This window comes from Trichomycterus rosablanca, chromosome 26, assembly GCF_030014385.1.
Source record: "Trichomycterus rosablanca isolate fTriRos1 chromosome 26, fTriRos1.hap1, whole genome shotgun sequence".
In the NCBI taxonomy this organism is placed as follows: Eukaryota; Metazoa; Chordata; class Actinopteri; order Siluriformes; family Trichomycteridae; genus Trichomycterus; species Trichomycterus rosablanca.
In genome coordinates this window covers 8,737,278-8,763,320 of record NC_086013.1, presented here as the reverse complement: position 1 = coordinate 8,763,320, position 26,043 = coordinate 8,737,278, and the positions used below count along the sequence as shown (strand labels likewise).

Below are 26,043 nucleotides of genomic sequence, written 5' to 3'. Positions count from 1 at the left end.
ACGCTACAGACCTCCAAACCTCATGTGGCCTTCAGATTAGCTCAAGAACAGTGCGTAGAGAGGTTCATGGAATGAGTTTCCATGGTCGAGCAGCTGCATCCAAGCCTTACATCACCAAGCGCGATGCAAAGCGTCGGATGCAGTGGTGTAAAGCACGCCGACACAGGACTCTAAAGCAGTGGAGACGTGTTCTCTGAAGTGACAAATCACGCTTCTCCGTCTGGCACTTGGATGGACGAGTCTGGGTTTGGCGGTTGCCAGGAGAACGGTACTTGTCTGACTGCATTGTGCCAAGTTTGTTGGAGGGGGGATTATGGTGTGGGGCTGTTTCTCAGGAGTTGGGCTCAGCCCCTTAGTTCCAGTGAAAGGAACTCAATGCTTCAGCGTACCAAGAGATTCTGGACAATTTCATGCTCCCAACTTTGTGGGAACAGTTTGGGGATGGCCCCTTCCTGTTTTAACATGACTGTGCACCAGTGCACAAAGCAAGGTCCATAAAGACATGGATGAGCGAGTTTGGTGTGAAAGAACTTGACTGACCTCAACCCGATAGAACACCTTTGGGATGAATTAGAGCGGAGACTGCGAGCCAGGCCTTCTCGTCCAGCGTCAGTGTCTGACCTCACAAACACACTCCTAAACCTTGTGGAAAGCCTTCCCAGAAGAGTCGAAGCTGTTATAGCTGCAAAGGCCGGGCCGACATCATATTAAACCCTATGGATTAAGAATGGGACGTCACTCATATGTTCATATGCGTGTGAAGGCAGACGAGCGAGTACTTTTGGCAATATACTGTAGTGTATTTGTATATGCAGTTACTATGCTGAACACTTGATGGCACTGTGGGCTCATTGAAGAAATGAGAGTTCAGTCGCTGCACCACTTGGGTTTGTTTCGGTCGTCTAACGTGTCCTGTTCGTAGAAACAAACAAAAGGGAATGAACAGTTGGCCTGTTTAATTGAATGAAGAACACAAAAGCACGAAAATGAGTGGTCGCCCGTGCTGAATTCAGTACACGTTACGAACCGAGGACCAACGTCTCGACCGGCCGAGCACCCCCCGAGCACGCTACCCATGAGCTAGGATCACTGCCAAAGCTAGAAGCAAACAAACCATACTATCATTTTATGACAGAAATGGAGAAAGAAGCGAGGAAAAACCACGTGCTCAAACATGCTGAGTTCTTAAGTGCCTGCTACACATGAAAAGTCTTCATTTCCAGCTTTAAATATGCATTTTCCCCCTCAGGTTTCTGACACGTCGAGCGACTTATAATGAGGCCACAGGTGTAAAATAAGACCGGAGCCAGAAAAAGGGTAATGAGGGAGAAGAGACGCCGGAGGAGAAGGATGGAAAGTAATGAGTTTTATGAACGATAATCAGTGCAATACAGAAGAGAAAATCAATATTTTTATATATTGTTTATTATATTTCCTATTCGTTTAAATCTAGAACTGTGGTTTGACACATTTCATGTGAAGCGTCATTGCGAATAGTCCAACACAAAAACAGTTACACAGATCTTCCTAATATTGTGTTGGTCCCCCTTTTACTGCCAAACAGCCCTGACCTGTCTAGGCATGGACTCCGCTAGACACCTGAAGGTGTGCTGTGCTGTCTGGCACCAAGATGTTACCAGCAGATCCTTTAACTCCTCTAAGTTGTGAGCTGGGGTCTCCATGGATTGGACTTGTTTTCACCTGTCAGTAGTCATAATGTTATGCTTGGTCGGTGCTGTTCTGATGCAGTTGCTGAGGCAGACAACATTGGCGTGATTACACCCCTTGCTTTATTTATTACACATTTTAATGTCCATGGAAGCATGTATACAACATGTTGTATTTACATAAATACTATGACGCTAAAAAGTATGTAGTCACCGCTCCCAGTCAATATACTCAGGTATGAAGGTGTTTCGACCAAACCTATTGCATTAAATCAGTTATAGTGAATAAATGATCAGCTACATATTGGAAGCTTTTACAGGCTTACATATGATCCATAGACACATGTCTAGACGATTCGGTGTTGAAAAAATTAAGGCTGTTATAGCTGCAAAAAGACACCAACTCTATATTAATGCGTATTAATAGGTGTCCACATACTTTTGGCCATGTAATATAGTAAATTAACCTTTTCGATTTGTAATTACATACATATGCACTTACAGAATAAGAATTAACTTCGCCTCAACTAACGGTAGGGTTCCAGAAGCAATTACGTAAATGTTGGACCAGATTTACAGAGCTTATTTTAATGCAGAGCGGTCATTACAAGCAGCAGGTGGACTTGACTGACGTTAATGGACTAACTGGAAAAACAGGAAGAGGCATAAATAGAAATGGACTCAAGATTCTAGTTAATTCTTGTAAATGTGTCAGAATTGCTGTGGGGGGAAAATCAGTTCGGAATGAAATGTTCTGATCAGCCATAACATTAAAACCACCTCCTTGTTTCTACAGTCATTGGACATTTTATCAGCTCCACTTATCATATTAGCTTGTTAAGTGTGACGTCACGCGTCATTTCCGGGGCCCAACGAACCTAATCGCAAACGCAAACAACTATGGCTAAACCTGTGAACCTTTTTATATATATTGTAAGGTTGTATATATTGTATATATTGTATATATATATATATATATATATATATATATATATATATATATATATATATATTGTATATATATTGTTTATGACAAATATATATTTGTCATAAATATTTTCTGTTTGGTTAAAGAATACTTATTTGAGGTGGAGACTTGGTATTTCAGCTATTGATGATTTTTCCTGGTAATCAGTGTATGCTGTTATTCATTAGTCCTCTTCGGTGGAGCCTGCGGAGGGCAGAATTGTACTGACTCTATATACCGACAACATTTATCAAATATACGGAAAGAAAGAGGACGTGGAGCAACAGATTTATGATCGTAGTTTTGTTTGTTATACGCCAATTGCGAACATAGTGAGTTTTTATAAGAAACTTGGATTAACGGATAAGTCAATGTAAGAAGAAAGTTAAAATAAATTCTGTTTGTGGAAAACTTAAGGAACTCTGTGTTGCTGTCGTTGGAAATTGGATTTACAAACATTACCCGAGTCAAAAATGTCTAGTCCTTCTCAAAAGCGGTCTGGACGAGAAAAGGTCTTATTATATACATATATTATATATATATATTAGAAACATACATTAAGATACAAATAAGACAAGATGTGCAGTACACTAGTGCACTTCAGGTAATCTGAATATCATGAAAAGTTCATGTCATTATTTCATTTCATGTCACCTCATCAAGAGGTAAGCGGTCATATTTTTAATTCATTACATGAAAACTGACATTTCTAACTCTTTGGTTTTACTTTTAATCAGTATAGTTTATAGCTTATATAGTAAAAATCCAGAATCTCACATTATTATATGAAATAATAAAAAAAAAGCTTTCTCTGCATGCTTTGTTAGCCCTCTTTCATGCTGTTCTTCAATGATCAGGACCCCCACAGGACCACTACAGATCAGGTATTACTTGGGTGGTGGATCATTCTCAGCACTGCAGTGACACAGACATGGTGGTGGTGTGTTAGTGTGTGTTGTGCTGGTATGAGTGGATCAGACACAGTAGCGCTGATGGAGTTTTTAAACACCTCACTGTCACTGCTGGACTGAGAATAGTCCACCAACCAAAAATATCCAGTCAACAGCGCCCTGTGGGCAGCGTCCTGTGACCACTAATGGTCTAGAAGATGACCGACTCAAACAGCAGCAATAGATGAGCGATCGTCTCTGACTTTACATCTACAAGGTGGACCAACTAGGCAGGAGTGTCTAATAGAGTGGACAGTGAGTGGACACGGTATTTAAAAACTCCAGCAGCACTGCTGTGTCTGATCCACTCATACCAGCACAACACACACTAACACACCACCACCATGTCAATGTCACTGCAGTGCTGAGAATGATCCACCACCTAAATAATACCTGCTCTGTGGTGGTCCTGTGGGGGTCCTGACCATTGAAAAACAGGGTGAAAGGTATGTAGAGAAACAGGTGGACTACAGTCAGTAATTGTAGAACTACAAAGTGCTTCTATATGGTAAGTGGAGCAGATAAATGTCCAATTTACCTCACCTGCACATTTTTGGACTGTGGGAGGAAACCCACACAGGGAGAAGGGGGAGAACATGCAAACTCCACAGAGAAAGGACCCAGATCGCTCCACCTGGGAATCAACCCAGGACTTTCTTGCTGTGAGGCGACAGTGCTACCCACCAAGCCACCGTGCCTTAGTCCTGAACCCGGATGCTTTGTTCTTGAAACATGTGGTACTACAACTGGAACTGGAATACTGAAGACTAAAAACATCTGGCACCTAGAACTTGAACTTTGGATACCACAACTGGTTCTGGAACTGAAGCCTTGTGTATTAGAACTGATTATTTGATACTAGAACTAATAGAAAAGGCACTGGGTCTTTGGACCCAGACTGCCCCACCTGAGGAACAAACCCACTGAGCCACCTGCCACCCCCAATAATGCCTACAGATTTGGAATACAATGTCTAACAATGGTCAGGTGTCCATAAACTTATTTTGGGTGACCATACTAAGGGGAAGATGGGCAGCACAAGGCAAACATCAGCCCACAGTAAAAGGTCGGGGCAGGATTGTGTGTGTGTGTGTGTGTGTGTAGACAGTTGATGAATATCTTTAAACCCCCACAAATCTGTTCTATGGACTTAATTCATATACAGTTCGTATATGGCCTGATAATCTCATTCATATGCAGTTAACCTTTTAAATCGCCTCCTACTGTGTTCAATATTATTAATAGTCGGACTTTTACGACATTTCGCACGGCTTAATTTCTTTTCATGACCATATAATAAAATCCATTATTACACTGGACTCTTTTCAGTGCTCAGGTCTACTTTTCTTAACATCAATTTTTTCCCTTGATTAATTATTGAGTAGGAATAAAACTCAGCAAAATGTTTTAAATTTGTATTTTATATGCAGACACCCGCCGGTAACTCCTGTGTGGGGGTGTGTACATGATTTGCTTATTTTTATCCCCCCCCCCATTTAGTCGTGTCCAATTACCCTGATTGCGTCCTCTATACTGATTCGACCCTTCACCGCTGACTGAGGACGCCTCTCAACTGACATGCTCAACTCCGGCACGTACAGTCAGTACAGACTGCATTTTTCACCTGCACGAGTCGAGTTCATACACTTGATGGGCACTGTGTACGGAGGGCCACACCCCCATCAGCATTATTCCTCACCCCTGTGCAGGCGCCATCAGTCAGCCAGCCAGCAGGGGTCGCAGTCGCACCAGTTATGAGGACCCATGATCCGACTTTCTTACCCTCTAACCCTGAACAACAGCCAATCGTTGTTCATGCTGCCGCCCGGCCCGGTCGGAAAGGCAGAGCTGAGATTCGATACGATGTATTCGAAACTCCAACTCTGGTGCGCTAGCGTACTTTACCGCTGCGCCACCTGAGCGGCTCTGAGCGGAGTCAAAGCAATACAAGACCTAACTGCTGACTGTACTAAGCAAATGTCAACATGAATGCAAAACCCAAATCGAACACTTATTAGGCAGCTTAGAATTTGTCTTTTTTATGCTGAAAAATTAAATGTTTGGTCACCTGTTGCAATATAATACACAACCCCAAATCAGAAAAAGTTGGGACAGTATGCAAAATGTTAATAATAATATTAATACATTGTTTCTTACTTTGACTTTGATTTCATTGCACACAGGATGAACCTGAGATATTTCATGTTTTATCTGCTCAACTTCATTTCATTTATTAATTAACCTCCATTCCTGTGTTTTACCCTTGCAACACATTCCAAAAAAAATTGGGACAGTAAAGCATTTACCACTTCGTAATGTTGGCATTCCTTTTCACCACATTTAAAAGACGTTTTGGCACTGAGGAGACCAAGTGATTTAGTGTTTCAGCTAGGGCTGCAACGATTAGTCGACGTAATCGATAACGTCGACTATAAAAATTTGTCGACGTGGAATTTCATTGTCGACTAGTCGTTATTGATGCAATGCACTAAAGGGACTGCAGGGGGCGCAGCATCGCTTCCATAGCACAGCGGGGAGTTTATGAAGACAGAGAGGCAAAGATAGAGAGACCGAAACTTTCAGGAGTATTTCAGCCAAAATAACCCAAAGAAACGAGCTGAACGCAGACACTACAAAGCTTTTAGAGTTATGGTTTCACGCCGGCACTCCGGTGAAACGCCTTGCAGCCGTGATGAGCAGCGTTATTACGGTAAGTTTTTACACCGCTTTGTGCTTTAACCAACGTAGTTAATGTTTGTTAATGCTAGAGTACTTGTCGGAAAACTATCTAAGAGATCGCTATTCTTCAGGTTTGTTTGCTAGCTAACACATTAATTGCAATAGTTAATCAGTCATTTATATGAGTAACGTTATATAACTTAACATTATAGCCTAACGTTACCCTGTCTTGTCTTCCATATAAAAAATATCTCACAAATAGCTCACGTTAATGAGAGCACTCGTTCTAAATAATAAGCCTCCTCCACTTAATGATAGCTAGTTAGCTCAGCAGATAATTCAGTTAAGATATTTAACCTGTTATGGTTTAGTTGGCATAGCCAGTACACTATTTGTAATAAACTATGATACATAGCCTTCAGTTTGTAATAATTAATACAGCTTTCTCTTTTGTGCTTTCTATTAATAGCACTAAGCAATGGAGTGTGGATGAGAAGAGAAGAGGTTCATGCTCCCCTCAGATGGCTGAGGTCTTCACAGACAGTATTCACATGTTTCTCAACCACATGTTATAAATGTTTTTGACTTCCAGAGTGATAACTTCTGAAACATAACAGTTTCTAATGCTGTCCAAAGCTTTCTTATTTCATTGAATTTTTTTATTGTGATTGTGTATTAATGTTTCAAATATATTTAATTAAACTATCAAGCTTAAGTTTCATATTCATGTTTCATGGGTCATTATTTTAATTTGATATTGGAACTTAAATAACATAACAGGGTTTTATGTTAAGGCAGAGATGGAGGGTATGACATAAATAATCGTCGACTAATCGAAAAAATAAAAATAAAAATAATCGTCAGATTAGTCGACTACTAAAATAATCGTTAGTTGCAGCCCTAGTTTCAGCTTTTATTTTGTCTCATTCTTCCTGCAAACACGTCTTAAGATTCTCCACACATTCTCTATTATGGACAGGTCAGGAGTGCAGGAAGGCCAGTCTGGTACCCGTACCCTCTTCTTCCGCAGCCATGCCTTTGTAATGTGTGCAGCATGTGGTTTTGCATCGTCTTGTTGACAAATGCATGGACGTCCCTGGAAAAGACGACGTCTTGAAGGCAGCACATGTTGCTCTAAGATCTCAATGTACTTTTCTGCATTAATGTGTTGATGTGATGGTCCATCCTAGATGCCTCCGAGCTCAGAGAAGTCGACGCCGCTTCTGGACATGGTTAACATAAAGCTTATTTTTTGCACAGTAAAGTGGCATTTGTGCATGTAACTCTGTATTGTAGTGCTTGATAAAGGTTTGCCAAAGTAATCCCTCACCCATGTGGTTATATCAGATATTGTTGAGTGGCGGTTCTTGATGCAGTGCCGTCTGAGGGATCGAAGATCACAGGGGTTCAGGTTAAGCTTGCACCCTTGGCATTTACGCACTGAAATTCCTCCTGATTCCTTGAATGGTTTAATGATATTATGCACTGTAGAGGGAGAAATATGCAAATCCCTTCCAATTTTTCTTTTAAACATTTCAATCATTTTCTCACACATTTGTTGACAAACTGGAGATCCTCTGATCATCTTTGCTCATCAAAGACTCGGCCTTTCCTGGATGCTGCTTTGGTACCAAACCATGATTACAATCACATCATTATTTAGTTCATTTCACCTCATTACCAGCCCTATTGGCAGGAATGGATGTATATTAACAAATGAAATGAAGTTGAGCAGACAAAACATGAAATATCTCAGGTTTATCCTGTCTGCATTCAAATAAAAGTCAAAGTAAATGTAAGAAACACTGCATTATTTGATTTGGAATTGTTGTAGGTTAAGCTTTTTAATTAGTAGCATAAATACGTACCTTATGTCCATGTTTTATCTTGTTGTAAGTGCATAACAGTAGAGTTCCAGCAGTTATATGAATACTGGACCAGACTTTTCAGAACTTTTTCCAATGCAGAGAGGTCATTACAAGCAGTAGGGGGTCCAAATGCTGGTAGACTTGACTGACATTAATGGAGTAACTGGGGGAGAAAAAAAAACGCTCAGTGAGTTTGGTGTGTCTGAAGTTCCATCATATGAAAACTCCAAATCAAATCAAGTTTTTAAGAATATGGAGTTGAATCTGCACAGGGGTCCACAAATTTAGAGGCATATAAGTGATTATTTATAATTGATTTTAAGTACCTGTTAGTAAAGGGTGTGGCTAAAACACACTCAGTTATTACAAGGGATTTCCATATACACTATATTGCCAAAAGTACTCGCTCGTCTGCCTTCACACGAACATGAACTTGAGTGACGTCCCATTCTTAATCCATAGGGTTTAATATGATGTCGGCCCACCCTGTGTTTGTATGGGAATTTCTGACCATTCCTCCAGAAGCACATTTGTGAGGTCAGACTCTGATGTTGAATGAGAAGGCCTGGCTCACAGTCTCCGCTCTAATTCATCCGAAAGGTGTTCTATCAGGTTGTGGTCAGGACTCATCCGTGTCTTTATGGACCTTGCTTTGTGTACAGGTGTGCAGTCATGTTGGAACAGGAAGGGGCCATCCCCAAACTGTTCCCACAAAGTTGGGAGCATGAAATTGTCCAAAATCTCTTGGTATGCTGTAGCATTAAGAGTTCCTTTCACTGGAACTAAGGGGCCGAGCCCAACTCCTGAAAAACGACCCCACACCATAATCCCCCCTCCACCAAACTTTACACTTGGCACAATGCAGTCAGACAAGTACCGTTCTCCTGGCAACCGCCAAACCCAGACCCGTCCATCGAATTGCCAGACAGAGAAGAGTTCTGCTCTAGAGTCCAGTGGTGGCGTGCTTTACACCACTGCATCCGACGGTTTGCATTACGCTTGGTGATGTAAGGCTGGATGCAGCTGCTCGGCCATGGAAACCCACTCCATGAAGCTCTCTACACTCTGTTCTTGAGCTAATCTGAAGGCCACATGAAGTTTGGAGGTCTGTAGCGACTGACTGCAGAAAGTTGCCGACCTCTGCACATACGCTGACCCCGCTTTGTCATTTTACGTGGCCTAACACTTCGTGGCCGAGTTGCTGTTATTCCCAATCGCTTCCACTTTGTTATAACACCACTGACAGTTAACTGGGAAATATTCAGTAGTGAGGAAATTTCACAACTGGACTTGTTGCACAGGTGGCATCCTATCACGGTACTACGCTGGAATTTACTGAGCTCCTGAGAGCGACCCATTCTTTCACTAATGTTTGTAGAAGCAGTCTGCATGCCTATGTGCTTGGTTTTATACACCCGTGGCCATGGAAGTGATTAGAACACCTGAATTCAATGATTTGGATGGGTGAGAGAATACTTTTGGCCATATTGAGTACTTGATTATGTACTGTAGCTTTGGTATTAGATCTGGAACCTTTGATAACGGATTTATGGCACTACTAATTATAACTGGTACTAAAACTGGAAAATCCGGCACTTTAATACCCACAACTGTACTAAACCATCAAACTAGTACTTTTAATACCACAGCTGGACTCTTTAGTACTGGAACCTTGCATATTAGTACTAGAAGATGTGACACACACTGATACTAAGGACGTACAGTTTACAATTCATGTTCCAAATGTTTTAGTACTCTGTAAAGTGAAATAAAGACTAACTAGTATGAACAGGTGGGGTTGATTCTCAGTGGTCAGTGCCAGGGCCAAGACGGAGCTAAATAATTAGGGACATCTCTATATAGTGCATTCTAATTATACATAAAATATGGGTCATGGCGCTCAGGTGTCACAGCGAGATATTCCGCTCACGCACCAGTGCTGGGAGTTTGAAGTCCATGAGTTGTATCTCAGCTCTGCTACTTGTCGGCTGGTCGCTTCCCTAGAGGGCTTGGGTGGGGTCTTCGACGCTGTGTAAAGGCCTCAGCATACTTCATGCGGAGACGACGTTCGCCTGGCTTCGGCGACCAAAGTGACGTAATCGCGGAGAAAGCGAACAACCGCGGACGTCGCACAGAGGCTTCGCTCGCCTTGTCGCGCACATGAAAGCTGGGCGAACTCCGCGGACGACGTCACGCCGCGACAATGCCTGTGATTGGTTGGTAAAAAAAGAGGCGTGTCATGAAAACAAACACGGATTTTGAGGAGCGTCTCAACTGTGATCATCGGTTGCGTCCGAAGTCACTACTTTCATACTGAACAGTATGCAGTTATTAATCATTATTAAGCATTAAACATTTATTTAACAGTACACAAAAAGTGTCCGGATAATCTACTGCTTGGGCAGCATTTTTTGTGTATGCGAACACAGCACACTTGCGTACTGAAAGAGCTTACTTCTGTACCGGCCAAGCAGTGCACACTACCTCTAATTTAACTATGATTAACTATGCGATAATTAACTATGCGACACACCAACGTTTTTTGGTAGTCACTACATTATAACGTCACCGCGTCACCTGCAGCTGTGGAGCAGATGCAACGGGCAAAACGAAACCGCTAGAAGTATGCCAGCTTGTAAGCTCGCGAAGGCGCGTTCGGCTTTGCACGACGCTTGCGAATTTAGTTTCGCTGGAAGTATGCTGAGGCATTAAGGACCCTGGTTAGCAACTCAAGGTGCCTGAATTTGTGTCAAAGCTTCTGGTGATAATATGCAAGGTTCTGGTACCAAACGCCCTAGTTTTAAAAGTCCCAAAGGGATCCAGTACAAAGAGTCTGGTTGTGGTATCATTTATTTATTTATTAGGATTTTAAAGTCATGCTTTACACAATTTGGTTACAATCATGACAGGACAGGTTACACAAGATTCTTTGATGTCAAACACAGTCATGGACAATTCACCTCACTTGCCAGTCTTTGGACTGTGGGAGGACACCGGAGCTCCCGGAGGAAACCCTTGAGACCAGGAGAAAACATGCAAACTCCACATAGAAATGACTTGGGCTGCTCCACCTGGGATTTGAATCCAGGACCTTCTTGCTGTGAGGCGACAGTGCTACCCACTGAGCCACCCTGTCGCCTGGTTGTGGTATTAAAAGTGCTTGGTTGAATGCCAGATGTTTTAGTACTCACATGCGAATGATGTCAGGCAAATATACCTAATTGGCTACATATACACTGATCAGCTATAACATTAAAACCACCTTGTTTCTACACTCACTGTCCATTTTATCAGCTCCCCTTACCATATAGAAGCACTTTGTAGTTCTACAATTACTGACTGTAGTCCATCTGTTTCTCTGCATGCTTTGTTACCCCCCTTTCATGCTGTTCTTCAATGGTCAGGACCCCCACAGAGCAGATATTATTTAGGTGGTGGATCATTCTCAGCACTGCAGTGACACTGACATGGTGGTGGTGTGTTAGTGTGTGTTGTGCTGGTATGAGTGGATCAGACACAGTAATGCTGGAGTTTTTAAACACAGTGTCCACTCACTGTCCACTCTATTAAGACACTCCTACCTAGTCGGTCCACCTTGTAGATGTAAAGTCAGAGCCGATCGCTCATCTATTGCTGCTGTTTGAGTTGGTCATCTTCTAGACCTTCATCAGTGGTGACAGGACGCTGCCCACGGGGTGCTGTTGGCTGGATATGTTTGGTTGGTGGACTATTCTCAGTCCAGCAGTGACAGTGAGGTGTTTAAAAACTCCAGCAGCGCTGCTGTGTCTGATCCACTCATACCAGCACAACACACACTAACACACCACCACCATGTCAGTGTCAGTGCAGTGCTGAGAATGATCCACCACCTAAATAATACCTGATCTGTAGTGGTCCTGTGGGGGTCCTGACCATTGAAGAACAGCATGAAAGGAGGCTAACAAAGCATGCAGAGAAATAGATAGACTACAGTCAGTAATTGTAGAACTACAAAGTGCTTCTATATGGTAAGTGGAGCTGATAAAATGGACAGAGTGTAAAAACAAGTAGGGGGTTTTAATGTTATGGCTGATCAGTATATATAGGACATGACTAAAATAAGCACCTTATTGTCATCTCAATTTAGCGTCATGCAATGTTTATAGCGCCTGCAATAAGCAAGAGTGAATTTTGTTGCTCTTTTTAATGTTAAGCATCAAAAACAAACCCTCCACATGCAGCCTTTTGAAAGTAAAGACATCAAAATAAAATTATTTTTAACACTTTCTACATGCTGACTGATAGTTCTTCTGAAATTCCAATAAACTTGGGGAAAAAGTAGCAAAAATACAGCGTACCTTGACACTCTAGCTGCAGCGAAAATAAGACACTTAAAAGATACGAGCACGTCGTCACGTATTTCCACGTTTATGAAATGTTCATGTCCTGGTTTTTTTTTGGGTAGCTTGGCTGCTCCTACTATTAATACAACCTTCCGTAAGAACCTGATAAAAGCACAGCCTGACAGGAAGTAATAACGACTCCAGACTTTTTGTCACACCCGCCCTGATTCTGTCCTATTAATTTAAACTTCGCAGCACCCCGTCTGCCCCCCCCACCTTTGTACAGTTCGTGTCCTTGTTTACCTTGCACCTAAGCCCTTTCACTCCCGCATTTAATTGCTTCCTTTTAACAGTTGTTGCTGCCAATTTATATGTATAAAGTTTAATTTACTTGGCAATTGTTGGATTTATAATGGATTTATGATATTTTATTGATGCCATTAGCCATTACAGTGGAAGTTTAATGCAGTGTAATAGTGTTACCAATAGGTACGCTATATTGTCAAAAGTATTCTCTCACCCATCCAAATCACTGAATTCAGGTGTTCCAATCACTTCCATGGTCACAGGTGTATAAAACCAAGCACCTAGGCGTGCAGACTGCTTCTACAAGCATTAGTGAAAGAACGGGTCGCTCTCAGGGGCTCAGTGAATTCCAGCATGGTACCGTGATAAGTCTCAAAGCCTCCGCCTCTTCCTGTCCGTTTACTTTCTTTCCTTTAAGACATTTACACTAGGGCTGCACGATATTGGAAAAAACTGACATTGCGATTTTTTTTCTTCCTGCGATAAATATTGCGATATTAAAAAAAATATTAATAATATTAATAATGCATGTATCTTACTCTAAATAAGGGGCTCGTGTGAAAAAAGGTGGTGCCTACAAGGGATACAAAAGATTATGACAAGCTACATCTTTGTACTCGGTTGAAACTGAGCATTAAACTAAGAAAGCTTCAATATCACATGAGGGAATTAACAGGATTGACAAAATGGGTCATTTAATATTTTATTTCACAATCAAAACCTCTTCAAGTAGTAAACATTATTTATAAAAAAACTGTACAAACAAAAGAGCAGCTATACACCTGTTCGAAATCCAAGATGCCTTACTAAGCTCACTACTGAGGCATCTTAATATTTCAATGTTATTTTGACTCAAGAACGAGTGAGAATCGGAAGCGTCCTTAGTGATGAAGGCAATCCCAGAATTCATTGCGGCATCTCTTCTCTCACAGAAAAATAAACACGTTTGACGGTGCGGACAAAGTTATTTTCAAACATAAATAACTAATTATTGATTTTTAACGAGTGTTTTTATTTGCAAGTTTGGGCTTGTCAGCAAATGTAACAGTTTTCTGTACACGAATCGAGATGTTATATTGACATGTTAGCGCTGTCCCACCTCATTCTGTTGGTTTTAATGGCAAGATGCTAAATGCTAAACGCGAAACCCGATGGAATCGCTAAGTAGCGCGTTCGAATAACCTGCCTTATAAAAGTTAATGACTTATTAGAATCCTCTCTACTGAGGCAGCTGCCTATGTAGGTAGTAAGACAGCGAGGCGGCTCACTAGGTTTTCGAACACACTGGTGTAGATGTGTCATGGAAAATGAGAACGGTGTGAATTTTCGTTTTGTGTCAAGCAACAAAAAAGTTGTAGCATGACGTATTTGATTTAATTTGCATTAAGTGACATCGCACGTCCTGCGATGTGACTATTGCGCATGCACACATCGCGATGACGATGCTGAACTTATATATCGTGCAGCCCTAATTTACACCACAAACAAACAAAACAAAATAAAGCAAGCCCCCTGACGTCTCTTTCGCTATGTGACCGTGTGCGAATCAGAAGCACCGCAGGTAGCAGGTCACCCATGTCAAAAGGCAACAATACAAGGTCACATCTGCTGTGAGACTCCGGTCAGGGAAGCAGCAGCTCCAGATGGACCTGTCCACCTTAGCAGATGTCACGTCAGAGAACAGCGCAGAAACACGGATTCCGGGCCGAACATCTAGCTCGTCCACAGCATGATGAAATAATTTGAGAAAAAAAAGTACCAAAGCACCTGGCACTGTGATCCATATGGAGCAATTTCTAAGTTTTACTACGAGACTTGGGCAGCATATCGTTTTTTAGCACAAGAAGATCGTCCTCATTCGTCCTTTTAGTGGACGATCATCAGAGTTGTGCAAGAACACAACAAAAGTCCTTTTGGTTTGAGGGCCCGATTTCCTTTATATGGACTACTAATATATATACACTGATCAGCCATAACATTAAAACCACCTCCTTGTTTCTACACTCATTGTCCATTTTATCAGCTCCACTTACCATACAGGAACACTTTGTAGTTCTACAATTACTGACTGTAGTCCATCTGTTTCTCTGCATGCTTTGTTAGCCCCCTTTCATGCTGTTCTTCAATGGTCAGGACCCCCACAGGACCACTACAGAGCAAGTATTATTTGGGTGGTGGATCATTCTCAGCACTGTACTGACACTGACATGGTGGTGGTGTGTTAGTGTGTGTTGTGCTGGTATAAGTGGATCAGACACAGCAGTGCTGCTGGAGTTTTTAAACACCTCACTGTCACTGCTGGACTGAGAATAGTCCACCAATCGAAAATATCATGCCATCAGTCCCCCCGTGGGCAGCATTTTGTGACCACTGATAAAGCTCTAGAAGACGACCAACTCAAACAAGCAATAGATGAGCGATCAGCTCTGACTTTACATCTACAAGGTGGACCGACTAGGTACGAGTGTCTAATAGAGTGGACGGTGAGTGGACACGGTATTTAAAACTCCAGCAGCGCTGCTGTGTCTGATCCACTCATACCAGCACAACACACACTAACACACCACCACCATGTCAGTGTCACTGCAGTGCTGAGAATGATCCACCACCTAAATAATACCTGCGCTGTAGTGGTCCTGACCATTGAAGAACAGGGTGAAAAGGGGCTAACAAAGTATGCAGAGAAACAGATGGACTACATTCAGTAACTGTAGAACTACGAAGTGCTTCTATATGGTCAGTGGAGCTGATAACATGGGCAGTGTGTGTAGAAACAAGAAGGTGGTTTTAATGTTATGGCTGTTGTTTGGAAGCTGGGGTCAGAGCGCATGGGGGTCACCCATTGTACAGCACACAGAGCAGACAGAGTCAAGGGCCTTGTTTAAGAACCCAACAGTGGCTCCAAAGCTCTACCCACTAGGCTTCCAAAGTCTCAATATGTTGCTAAATTCACGGTACACAGCTTTATAGAACCCTCATGCAGTGAGAAAAACACGTACTTGTGTTGGTGTGCACATACCTACATTATGCATAGAGGAAAGCACGCGCGAGTGTTGAGCGAGGCGGCGGGAATATGAGAAAAGCCTGCGTGTGAAAAGGAAAGACGGATGAGTCGAGCTCAGTAGCGGATCTCTATCTTCCCGCCGAGTAGCGGGCAGGGGGAAAGTTGATGCTAATGAGGGAGAGCGGCGCGGCGGCCGATAAGAGAGCGGATCAGTAAACCGCAAACGGAAAAACAGCAAGAGTATCGACCAGCCTCCGAAGCCACAGTTGCTTAAGGTTTTAGATCAAATTCAGTCTGATCCAGGCAAAGTTCAGAAAAATACATAATATACAGATAGGGAACAATGTCACAGAAGAGGGTTATTGGTTCAAATCCCATATTTGACACTGTAGAGCCCTTGAAAAAGGCCCCTTAGTCTCAGTGAACTGGATCATATACAGTCACAATTATCACTTAGGATAAAAGCATCACTTTGGGCCTGTGTGAAAGCCTACAGAGCTGCCTAGCTGCCTACTGCTTACTTAGGCAGCTGCCTAAGTAGAGAGGGTTCTAACTAGGGCTGGGCAATTTTGCCAAAAAAAAAAAAATCTAGATTATTTTAAAATGATTACCGATTTTGATTTTGTTGTTGTTGCATAATGCAATTGAAAAAAGACTCTTTTTTTTTTTTTTTTAATTTTCATTTAAAAGACTGCAGAAGTGCAAAAATAGTAACAGCACCACCTTTAATTATCCTTTCAAGGAACTCAAACTTTATAACAATAACTGTATAACAATAATTAATAATAATTAAAACAAAATAGCAATCTTAATTAGCTATATCCTTTATAAGAATAACTCACAAACAACTCACTTTAAATAATGTGCAGCAGAACCTCCTTACATTAAGAAAGGTGCACAACCACAAACTAGAGATGGGGCGATCGATCGACTTTAAATCGATATCGGCCGATTTTCAATCAAAATATGCTATCGGCGATCGGACGATATTTCCCAAATGTAGCCGATCCGATCACTTGATATATAAAGATCATGTTAAGCTTAACAGCTCAGTGGATTGATCCACACTTTGCGCTACAAAACACGAACCTTCACATCACCCTTCATCAACCATCGTACAGAAACCATCGTGAAAGCTCTTCATGACCTAAAATAACATCATTAACGTTGTGCATCATACATACGATGTAATTTTGCTGACTGAAATATTTACTTTAAAAAGATAATTCAACCCGGTCACATCTGAGCCGATTCTATCAGCACATTATTCAAACTCGTGTTCACTTTGGTAAATCGTAAGCGGTTCTTGCTTGTGATGTAGATGAGAACAGAAAACGTTACAGAGCCAATCAGAGGCAAAAGTTTATTCATTACCAAATTCGTTAGTTCAGGATCATCTGCTAAACTTTTAGGGTAATCAGAACTTTTAGCTCCACAGACGGAACGAGTCTGACTCGGTGACCGCTCTGTGATAATAGCGGTTTAATTAAGCTTTTTAATGTAAGAGAGTCACACAAAATGTTCTGTAGTAGCTGGTGTTTATTTAAAACCACAGCATTTATTAATAACAGTAAAAACGGAGAGAGAAACTTACGCGTCACATTCGACTCCTGAATCAGAATCATTTAAAGCGACACTGTGAACAAAGCGTTTTTTTAAAGAAACACACACACGCTGTTGCTTTCGGTTTATCTTCACTGTGAGGCTCTTTTTAAGTTTTTTTCAGACTAAATTGGATAACATTAAACCTGTGTGTGTGTGTGGTCAGTTAGACTCATAAGATATGTCTCCTGTGGGTGAAAAAAATAATTGTTTGGTTACTTTATTATTTACTGCTGATTTTGCGCAAAAAATTGCATGTCAACACCTCCCCCCCCACCCGATCGAAATCGACTATCGGCCGATTGCCCTGAAAGGAGATCGGAGATCGCAATCGATGCCAAAAAACCCGATCGGTCCATCTCTACCACAAACAGTTCGTTACTGTTTTCTTAAAAGGAACACGAGCCTGTTTACTGTTTCCACCATATAAGTGAGTCTGTATCAGTATCTACACTGGGGGGGACGGGGCATCAAGTAATCACTCAGCTCAGCTTTGATTTTGTCCTCTTTTGACTGGGGGGGGGGGGGGTGGATGGAGGTCTTAAGATCTGCTTCTAACAATGTAGACTACAATTCCCATGCTCCCACGGACTGTCACGTGACTATCACATGTCCCCGGTCAGCCAATCCTGATCGCGCTCATCGGCTCCGAAGTTTTGATTCTTTTCAGCTGTGTTTGATTCTGTGAATCTTCATTTAACTCTTCTGTTTGTGTCTCGTTTTGCCGATGGTGTTTGCGCTCGTTATTACTGAATCTAACCGTTACCGTGTATAATCCTTGTTGTCTTCCGTTTACTGTTTTAGTTTTCGCTGGTTTTGTACACTGTTTCTGCCTTTTTGATGTTAAACTTTACTTGATTTATATTCTGCGAGCGTCTGGTCAGTTTCTGCCTCGTGACATGTTGGTATTTTAATTAAAATATAAAGTATGTAAACAATCGCGATTGTCACATTTCTAACATCAGGTGAAAATGTTCATTCGAATTAACCGAATTAATCTTGAAAATCGCCCAGCCCTAGTTCTAACCTACATTTACCAGATGCTTTTCATCCAAAGAAACAATACTGTGACAGTATATTGTCTAAGGAATTGAGGGTTAAGGGCCTTGCTCAAGGGCCCAACAGCAACAACCTGGCAGCAACCTTTTGAACCAGCAACCTTTTGATTACTAGTCCAGTACCTTAACTAGGTTAAGCTAGGCTACAACTAACATTGAACTTTAGAAGGCAGATTATTTAGACGCATTACTTAGACAGCGCCCACCGCCTCAGTTTTAGCTTACTAAGCCAACACAGTTAGCCTTAGGTGGCGACACAACCCACTAGAATCACGAGCCCATAATTGCAGATAAATACACCTTAAAGATAAAGGTCGTGTCATACTGAATGCTGGGATTGCCTACGCAGGTGAGGAAGCACTCGATGCTCTCTCATTATTCGGTCACAATATCACTCAGAATCCCGAGAAGGCATCTGAGTAGGCAGCATTTTAAGGCATCTAAGAATTTAGACAGACGCTCTCGACACACTTAGACATCCCATTTCAAAATCATAGGCATTAATATGGAGTTGGTATCACCTTTGCAACTTTAACAGGCTATTCTGCAGGGTGTCCGTAGCAATTTCCGTCCATTTATCGGGCACTAAGGTTTAACAAGGAGAACTGGCCCGGACTTCAGAACACTGCAGTTCATGCCAAATGTGATTAGGGCTCTGTGGGTTCCTCCACACCTAACCCATCATCCAATGACCTACATTTAAAGTTAAGCAGTTGACTTAAAGTTTCTATACAGAAAGTTCTCTAGATGCGAACCCTATACACTGATCAGCCATAACATGTTATCAGCTCCACTTACCATAAAGAAGCACTTTGTAGTTCTACAATTACTGACTGTAGTCCATGCTTTGTCAACCCCCTTTCAAACTGTTCTTCAATAGTCAGGACTCTCCCAGGACCACTACAGAGCAGGTATTATTTAGGTGGTGGATCATTCTCAGCACTGCAGTGGCACTGACATGGTGGTGGTGTGTTAGTGTGTGTTGTGCTGGTATGAGTGGATCAGACACAGTAGCACTGCTGGAGTTTTTAAACACCTCACTGTCACTGCTGGACTGAAAATAGTCCACCAACCAAAAATATATCCAGCCAACAGCGTCCTGTGACCACTGATGAAGGTCTATAAGATGACCAACTCAAACAGCAGCAATAGATGAGCAGCTCTGACTTTACATCTACAACGTGGACCAACTAGGTAGGAGTGTCTAATAGAGTGGACAGTGAGTGGACACGGTGTTTAAAAACTCCAGCAGCGCTGCTGTGTCTTATCCACTCATACCAGCACAACACACACTAACACACCACCACCATGTCAGTGTCACTGCAGTGCTGAGAATGATCCTCCTTCTAAATAATACCTGCTCTGTGAAGGTCCTGTGGGGGGAATGAGCATTGAAGAACAGGGTGAAAGCAGGTTAAAAAATGTAGAGAAACAGATAGACTACAGTCAGTAATTGTAGGACTACAAAGTGCTTCTATATGGTAAGTAGAGCTGATAAAATGAACAGTGAGTGTAGAAACAAGGAGGTGGTTTCAATGTTATGGCTGATCAGTGTATTTGTTTATCTTTAATAATAGAATTAGCTTGGCCGGTCATGGTGGGTCAAAATCCTGTCTGGGAAACAGGTTATTTATTTATTAGCATTTTAACTTCGTAACGTAATTATTATATATTTTTTAAAAATATCATAATTTGTCTTCAATTTCATTTTGTTATAAAAATAATAATAATAAAAAAAACCCCGCTAGCAAACCAGCACCGAGATTCTGAATTCTTCGGTTCGAAACTCGGTGTTGCCACCGGTCGGCTGAGCGCAATCTGGCGGGCATAATTGGCAGTGCCTGCAGCAGAAACTAATTGGCCACCGTATCTGCAGGGTGAGGGCCGGACTATGTGTGGGTGGGTGGCTCTTCATACGCTATGTAAGGACCCCGATTGGCGGAAGAGACGCCTGTGCAGAATGCAGGGGAGAATGCAAGAAGAGGAGGGCTGTACACGTGTCGGAAGAGGCGGGTACAGCGACGTGCTCTCCTCGGATGCAATCGGGTATCCCTCAGCAGCAGAAGACAAAATTGAGTGCGCTAAATCGGGGAGAAAATGCACTAAAAAAATCATATCGTGAATCATATCGCATCGTGGGTAGAGTGTATCGTTACATCCCTACAAATGAGTGCTGACACAGAGCTCCGCTCTTCGTACGAATGTGAGCGTCTACTGAAACATCGGTTGCATAACAGATTAAAGTAAAGAAGGATCGACAGTGATTAATGTGGCTGCTAATTGAACGTGTCCTCGAGCTTAACATTCATTTATATGTAGACATGAGCAGCAGATGGTTTATTACAGCAGTGTTTAGGGATGGAAAATTTTGGCCGATACCGCTATGAGACATACACGATGTTCTTATAGACCTCACGTTGGGTACAAGGCCAAGGTCATGCCACACAGAACATTTTTACTAAATTAGTTTCTCTCCACGTATCCTTGTGTATTGACAGTCGAAACATGTCTGGACGGTCAGTGGAAGCAATTGGGAACGACAGGCCACGTAAAATGACAGAGCGGGGTCAGCGGATGCTGAGGCGCATAGTGTCAATCGCTACAGACCTCCAAACTTCATGTGGCCTTCAGATTAGCTCAAGAACAGAGCGTAGAGAGCTTCATGGAATGGGTCTCCATGGCCGAGCAGCTGCATCCAAGCCTTACATCACCAAGCGCAATGCAAAGCGTCGGATGCCGTGGTGTAAAGCACGCCGCCACTGGACTCTCTGGAGTGACGAATCACGCTTCTCTGTCTGGCAATCCGATGGACGAGTCTGGGTTTGGCGGTTGCCAGGAGAACGCTACTTGTCTGACTGCATTGTGCCAAGTGTAAAGTTTGGTGTAGGGGGGATTATGGTATGGGGCTGTTTCTCATGAGTTGGGCTCGGCCCCTTAGTTCCAGTGAAAGGAACTCTTAGTGCTTCAGCGTACCAAGAGATTCTGGACAATTTCATGCTCCCAACTTTGTGGGAACAGTTTGGGGATGGCCCCGTCCTGTTCCAACACGACTGCGTGCCAGTGCACAAAGCAAGGTCCATAAAGACGTGGATGAGCGAGTTAGATGTGGAAGAACTTGACTGGCCTGCACAGAGTCCTGACCTCAACCCGATAGAACACCTTTGGGATGAATTAGAGCGGAGACTGCGAGCCAGGCCTTCTCGTCCAGCGTCAGTGTCTGACCTCACAAATGCGCTTCTGGAAGAATGGTCAAAAATTCCCATAAACACACCCCTAAACCTTGTGGAAAGCCTTCCCAGAAGAGTTGAAGCTGTTATAGCTGCAAGGGGTGGGTCGACATCATATTAAACCCTATGGATTAATATTATTATGGGATGTCACTCAGGTTAATATGCGTGTGAAGGCAGACGAGGGAATAGTTCTGGCAATATAGTGTAGCTGTAGATCATCGTGGCTTAGGGGCGACCGGAGGAATCTTCGGACACTAATTCTAACAAATAGCTCTAACATTGCTACCAGGTGTATTGAAACAAGACGACAGACACTGAAGCAATTCTCGTAAAACGTCCGGCAGTAAAGTGGAAATGAGCTCAGTGACTTTCAGCATGGCATTATCAACAAAAAAAAGCCAGTTTACCTTGTTAGAGCCGATCCAGGTGACTATTTCTGATTAAAGTATCTAGAAACAAAGGCAGCTCGACCACAGGCAGGTTCGGAATCACGTTTAAAGGTGTGATCAGTCTATCTGGAGCTTATAAAAATTTGGAGTTTATGGCCGAATAGCCGCACACAAGCATCAGTAGGAGTCATATAAAGGCTATTGGATATTAGACTCTGAGGATTGGAACCTAAAATTACAAATACGCTTTAAAAAATTAATAAAAAACACCAAGAAAATTGCCTCCACAACAACTATTATTCGTCTCTTTGCCATCAGAAGGTGTGGGGGTGTTTGTTTTGTTTTTTACATCCATCTGTGTCAACAAGAATGTGTTGGTGTACAGGTGTTTCTCTGCGGACGTCTCTCTGTTAGTAATGGGTCGTTCGCGATCGATCCGGTTCTATTGAACGGCTCTTTCAAATGAACCGAGTCGCATCTCTGGGAACCGTTATATATATGTTTTATATGTTCGTTTCATTTTTGCACCGTTCTTATTGGCTGTAATACACCAATTCTGCTTCACATCAGTACGGGGAATTAATCAGTCATAAAAAAAAGCTGTTTATTGTCGGAATTCAAATCCGAAATCCGAGTATCGCGAAGAGTGAGCGCAACACACACACAGATAATATTAGATTGTATAAACTTGCACAAGTGTGTTTTTTTGCAAGTTCGGGCTCGTCAGTGAATGTAACCGTATTCGGTACACGGAGATGTTATATTGACATGCTACCTCGTTGTGCCACCCCATCCCATGGTTTTGAACGGCAAGATACTAACTGTTAGCTTAGCAAGCAAAACCCGATGGAATCGCTGTCTAAGTAGCGCGTTCGAATAACCTGCCTTATAATAAGTCATTGACTTAATAGAATCCTCTCTACTGAGGCAGCTGCCTATGTAGGCAGTAAGACAGCAAGGCAGCTCACTAGGTGTTTGGACACACCCTATGCAGAGCGCTCCTTAGCTTTTGTGTTATCGCCTCAAAAAGTGAGCACCCCCACAACCAATCAGTGAGCTCCAACCGCCTACATCTCCCGCCCCTCCCTTATTGTGGATGCGTGCAGGTCTTAAAGTCTCCGTTTTCAAGGTGGACCTTAAGCAGAAATTTGGCACTTCACATTTTTTAAATACCGTCAACATTTTTAAATACCCTAATGGTACGCCCAACCCTAATGGTCACCCTAACTTATGCCTCATTAAAAAGAAATACACCAGTATCCTTAGTGGATAGAAATATATAAATACATGGAAACATGGTTGTTCACAAGTGTTCTTATCATCCGGCTTTTTCTCGCTTACTGACCAATATCAAAACCTTCACAACTCATATGTTCTCATTTTATCACTTGCACAGCTTAGAAACAATAATACATATCACACCGATACAGACTAGTGAAGTAACTAGTCATTTTAACCGTGGTAAAGTTAGTTTTATTTCGGACATTTATCGGACATTCGAGTTTCTTTCGTCTCGTTCTCGGCTAATATACATCCAAAAATGAAGTAAACAGCATGGACTGACTCTGCAGTAAACAAGAAACAAACTACCATTTAAATATGTTTCAAAAGGCTTTTCTGGGGCAACCTGGCAGTGGTGGGGCTTGAATCGGTGACTATTCGATCACTAGTCCAGTTCCTTAACCACTAGGCTACAACTGCCCTTAACAATTCCATTTCAGTGTTTACATTACATTACCATTTGCAGTATATAGCAGCCGCTTTTATCCAAAGCGATTTACACCATTACATTTACAATTTAAGCCAGTGAGGTTTAAGGGCCTTGCTCAGGGGCCCTTGAGGCAACTTGGTGATGGTCCAGCACCTTAATTGCTAAGCTACCACTGCCCTACCAGTTTTGACCACCTCCTTGTTTCTACACTCACTGTCCATTTTATCAGCTCCACTTACCACATAGGAGCACTTTGTAGTTCTACAATGACTGACTGTAGTCCATCTATTTCTCTGCATGCTGTTCTTCAATGGTCAGGACCCCCCACAGGACCATTACAGAGCAGGTATTATTTAGGTGGTGGATCATTCTCAGCACTGCAGTGACACTGACATGGTGGTGGTGTGTTAGTGTCTGTTGTGCTGGTATGAGTGGATCAGACACAGAAATGCTGCTGGAGCTTTTAAACACCTCACTGTCACTGCTGGACTGAGAATAGTCCACCAACCAAAAATATCCAGCCAATAGCGCCCCATGGGCAGCGTCATGTGATCACTGACCAACTCAAACAGCAGCAATAGATGAGCGATCGTCTCTGACTTTACATCTACAAGGTGGACCAGCTAGGTAGGAGTGTCTAATAGAGTGGACAGTGAGTGGACACGGTATTTAAAAACTCCAGCAGCACTGCTGTGTCTGATCCACTCATACCAGCACAACACACACTGACACACCACCACCATGTCAGTGTCACTGTAGTGCTGAGAATGATCCACCACCTATATAATACCTACTCTGTGGTGGTCCTGACCATTGAAGAACAGGATAAAAGCAGGTTAAAAAAGTATGTAGAGAAACAGGTGGACTACAGTCAGTAATTGTAGAACTACAACGTGCTTCTATATGGTAAGTGGAGCTGATAACATGGACAGTGAGTGTAGAAACAAGTAGGTGTATAAAACTAACTTTACCACAGTGTAATATTATTAGCGTTTGTCAGACCCACATTGTTATCTCTTCTAGTCTCAATACCAAGCAAACTTACACAGAAGACATGTTAAAAATGGTACATAATTGTTAATTTGCAGAAACAACTCCATTTTGTGTCTCATTAGCACTTTAATTGCTATTACTTACTAGCAACAGGTCCGTTAGCTTAGCTTAGCATCAACAAACAATTTCAATTAAGCCCACACCAACATTACAAATAATCCTAAATTACTCAGCACCTTATTTTCACTTATGTTGACGTACATTTTTATCATTTTTGAAGAAAATAAACCAACCTGTGTGTAGAAACAAGAAGCAGAAGATTTAAACGTGTGCTTAACCTGGATGCAGGATTGATTTTGCCGCCAATTGCCTGTACAGTGTTGTATAATCCTACTGTGTGCTGAGCGCCATCTATCGGCTGCTTCGTGTATTACACCAATAATAATAATACCAGGATGGTAAAAAAATAAATAAAATAAAAAATAACTAATTAATATTATTATTAATAATAAAAATAAACATAATAATATTAATAATAATATTGATGCTAATAATTATTAATAATTGAGTCAGACTGACAAAATTTTTTAGAAATAATAATAGAAAAAATTACATAAATAAATAATTAACGATTTAACGAAAATTAACGAATTAAAATAATAATAATAGATAAATAAAAATAATAATAATAATAATAATAATAATAATAATATTAATAAAGTAATATTTACTTGTCAGACTGACAATTTGGACAAGAAATTCCAAAAATATTTGGCCTAAGAGCAACAGGAACGTAATATAATAAAATAAAAGGAAAAATAAAATAAATAATTAACTAAATAATTTTTAAAAATGAACTAATTAAAAAAATTATAGATAATAATAAATAATTTATAATAATATAGTAATTTTTACATGTAAATGGGGGTTGAGTAATAGCAATAAATAATAATAATAATAATTGATAATAATAATAATAATGTTTATTATAATTTAGTAATATTTACCTGTAAATGGGGGTTGAGTCAGATTGACAATTTGGACCAAAAATACCAAAGATCTTTAGCCTAAGAGCAACAGGAATGTAATATGATAAAATAATAAAATAAGAGGCAAAATAAAATAAATAAATAATAAAAATATCCAATTAATAATAATAACAATAATTTAGTAATATTTACTTGTAAATGGGGGTTGCAACAGGAGCAACAAGAACAATTAATACACAACATACCTTGTTTATTTTCTCCACCTTCTTTTTGTATCATTTGCAGGATGCCATCCTTTGAAGCAATTA

The 26,043-nt window shown here is 41.5% G+C and overlaps 1 protein-coding gene across 1 annotated transcript in view; it reads right to left on the bottom strand.

Annotated features, from left to right (window-relative positions):
* The window catches only part of zgc:63972 (protein CutA homolog), a 71,266-nt gene extending 46,180 nt beyond the window's left edge, over positions 1-25,086 (bottom strand). The window contains exons 1-2 of the mRNA XM_062988778.1: positions 25,040-25,086; positions 8,132-8,294 (exon numbers count right to left, since the gene is read on the bottom strand). The gene's annotated coding sequence lies outside the window, so the exon portion shown is untranslated. The remainder of the gene's footprint in view (positions 1-8,131; positions 8,295-25,039) is intronic.
* Between the last annotated feature and the right edge of the window lie 957 nt (positions 25,087-26,043).